Raw genomic sequence first — 3,895 nt, forward strand, 5'->3', positions numbered from 1 at the left:
CATTTGCTGTTCCCTACCTCGATGACATTGCCGTATTCTCGTGCACTTGGCAACAGCATTTGGAACATCTACAGGAGGTTTTCCTTCGACTGCGTAAAGCAGGCTTGACCCTACAAATGACTAAATGTCGTCTTGCGAACACCCACGTCCACTACTTGGGGCATGTTGTTAGCCAAGGGAAGCGACATCCTTCCGAACTAAAAGTTGAGGCGATCACCACCTTTCCTTTGCCGAAAACAAAGACTGACTTGCGTTCATTTTCGGATTTAGCTGAATACTACAGAAGCTACATTCTAAACTTCGCAGACATCGCTAGTCCCCTCACACACGCTCTCCGCAAGATCGAACCAAGTATAGTGCGTTGGGATACAGGTCGAAAGGCAGCGTTTGCCGAGATTAAAAATATTCTTGTCAGCCAACCGGTTCTCGGGGCACCAGACTACTCCCGCCCTTTCCTAGTTCAGTGTGACGCCAGTGATCGCGGGATGGGTGTCGTTATAGGTCAAGTGAACGAAAAAGGCGAGGGACACCCTGTTATCTACGCGAGTAGAAAGCTCACGTCTCGTGAGCAGGCATACAGCGCAACGAAAAAGAATGCGCCTGCCTAGTCTGGGCCCTCGAAAAGCTCTCGTGTTATCTGGAAGGGTCTTCCTTTGTTTTCGAAACCGATCACTCCCCTTTGCTGTGGCTGAACCAAATGTCAAACAAAAAAATCGCGCCAATCCACCCCGTGAATGTGGTTGGAAAGCAAAGCTGTAAACGGCACCCATAACGATTACTCATGCGACGTCACTTAAAATCACTCACATCGCTCTACAAATAGTAAAACCAGAGAGAAGTGAAATGCACTTAAACACACCATTTATTACTTCGAAGAGGTATTCTTGGTAAGGTTAAATAAATGCATGATGCATGAACGGTGTTTGGTTGAGTTGTATTGGTATAGCACAACAGTGGAAACTTTTTTTTATTAAAATCAAAGTAAGCTCCAACCCGGTGTTAGACGATCTGACTTCTCCGTCTCTGCACCGGGGACGGAGGCGACGAGACGGAAAGGTCAGGGTAAGGCGAAGGTACGGTCTGTTTCAGAAGGCGATAATGCTGGATTATCTCCCTGGACGTGACAAGCGGGTGACTGTCCTCGTGCAGCTCCATAGCACGGGAGGTAAAAGCGCAGGCTTGTTGGGTGGGCGTATTTGTTGCCCTCCATTGAAGCGTGAGGTGGTGTCCAGATGAGCTGAATGGAACCGTTTGGGGAGTGGTGTTTTAGCACGCACAGTGCAGGTCAGGACACCCAACCCGACTGGTAATTCCAGTAGGCTTGCTGGGAATCGGTGACTACCCTCCAAACCCCTGGTTGAGTGAGAGCCAAGGTGATGGCTGCCTCTTCTGCTGCCGTCATTTGTTGGGTCTAAGCGAGGTACACGCAAGGAGGTTGGTTCTGATGGTAGCCACGATGATGGCGTGTTGCTGTCCTCGATCTTTGGAGAAGTCTGTGTAGATAACTGCATGAGCCGCACCGAGGGTGGTGTTTAGCGCTTGAGCCCGTGCTTTTCGTTGACCCTCGTCATGTGAGGGGTTCATATTTCTATGCAAAGGGAGCATCTTTAGTTTTAGTCGCCAATAGTCTGGGAGTACGTCAAGCGGAGTGACATTCTGGGCTGCCCAGCCAATCTGGTGAAGCATGCGGTTACCCACGGCAGTTCTGAGTCGGACCTTCTGGTTAGAAAGATGGCCTTCTATCGGCTCTTCCACCGTGTTGTGGAGCCCGTGATAAGCAGCCTCAGTGTGGACGCACTCATGAGAACACCAATGGCCTGCTCAACCGCCTTTCTAATCATTATATAGAGCATCTCTATGTCTTCCTCGTCGAGAAGAAGATAGGGGTTTGTCGTAAGTAACTCTCGAAAGGACAAAAGCTTCAATTAATCGAAAGGTACCGGATTCTTTTAGGCCTCGCTTCTTGGTGGCAACTCGCCTGATCATGTCTATGATTAGATTAATATTGTTTTTGAGGCGGTGCAAGGAGACGTCACTCTTGGTGTTGGCCTGGACATGTAGGCCCAGGATCTTGATGCTGGGGTTTGGAGTGATGGCCTTGTCATCAAGGACTATTTTAATGTATTCCTTGATTTGGCGTGAGGGCGGACGACAAGGAGCTGTGATTTTTTACGTGAACGCTGGAGGCCACAGGCTTTAGCGCATTGGCGTACTAAAAGTGAGATTCCATGGATTGGTGTGAGCTTCGTTTAATTTTTGTAACTCTTAGCACATGAGCAAGGTGCGCACAGGGCCGCTAGACGGGCGTGAGTGGTCGTGTGGTGCTTTCACGTGGCATTCAGCGAGAAGGCAGGGGGTAAACCCGTAGATGTGCTTGGTCAGTACACCATTTGTCTTCCCGCGTTCGCGTGGGCACGTAGCTAAATCGGTAAGATAACGGGCTTTCGCTTTGTTAGTCTGTTAGGTCCAGGTTCGATTCCCGGCGGTGCCCGTAAATTCTTTTATTTGTTAGCTGGAGTTTTCTGGTGACACCAACGGTCGCGAAAGAACCCTTGGGGGGTAGAGGTAGAAAGCTTTGCTTTAAAGGTGCGTGCAGTACGCCGTGAATTTCTAAAAACCACGTTTTGCGATTCGTTTTTCTTTGTTGTTGATTGAATTCTTATCTTATATTGTCAACATGCTTTCGCTCGAAAGTTACGGTACCTATCTTCTTGACTTCCTTACCGTTTCTCAAAGTTTTAGCCATTTTTATTGCGCATCCTGTATCATTTGTAAACTGCATTCTACTTTTTGTCGCGATATGCTGACTTATGTATTCTATTTTACTACACTATTTCTTTGTGCATTCTACTCTCTTTTTGAAGCGATATGCTGGTTTCTGTATTTTATTTTTGCTGCACTGTTTCCTTGTTGTTAGTAATTTTGACGCATTACTCCTGTATATTCGAGACAAACGTGTACTTTTTCTTTTTCTGCCCCCCTTACTCAATGCCCTACACAGTGGGCCTGTAAGGTACTTGTAAATAAATAAATAAATAAATAAAATGGCCGCTTGATGAGGTGGAGTCTCGCACTCCAACAATTTGATTTCACAGTGCGGCACAAGAAAGGCAAACGCCATGCAAATTCTGACTGCCTCAGCCGCACTCTCTAGTTTTAAAGCAAAGCTTTTTACCTCTACCCCCCCAAAGGTTCTTTCGCGACCGTTGGTGTCACCAGAAAACTCCAGTGAACAAATAAAAGAATTTACTGGCACCGCCGGGAATCGAATTTGGAACTAGTAGACTAACAAAGCGAGAGCCCGGTGTCTTACCGATTTAGCTACGAGCGCACGCGACGACGGGGAAGACAGGTGGTGTACTCACCAAGCACATCTATGGGTTTACCCCTTGCGTTCTCGCTGAATGCCACGTGAAAGCGTCACGCGACCACTCACGCCCGTCTAGCGGCCCGGTGCGCACATTGCTCATGTGCTAAGAGTTACAAAAAGTAAAGGAAGCTCACACCAATGCATGGCATCTCACTTCTAGTACGCCAATGTGCTATAAAGCCTGAGGCCTCCAGTGTTCACGTAAACAATCACAGCTCCTTGTCGTCCGCCCTCACGCCAAACCAAGGAATACATTCAAATACTCCTTGATGGCCAGGCTATCACTCCAAGCCGCAGCATCAAGATCCTGGGCCTACATCTCGAGGCTAACACGAAGAGTGACGTCTCCTTGCAGCGCCTCAAAAACAGCATTAATCAAATCATACACATGATCAGGCGAGTTGCCACCAAGAGGCGAGGCCTAGAGGAATCCGGTACCTTTCGATTAATTGAAGCCTTTGTCCTCTCGAGAGTTACTTACGTCAACCCCCTGTCTTCTTCTCGACAAGGAATATATAGATATGC

Source organism: Haemaphysalis longicornis, unplaced genomic scaffold (genome assembly GCF_048455015.1).
Source record: "Haemaphysalis longicornis isolate Haplotype H1 unplaced genomic scaffold, Haemaphysalis longicornis Haplotype H1 scaffold_1, whole genome shotgun sequence".
Lineage (NCBI taxonomy): Eukaryota > Metazoa > Arthropoda > Arachnida > Ixodida > Ixodidae > Haemaphysalis > Haemaphysalis longicornis.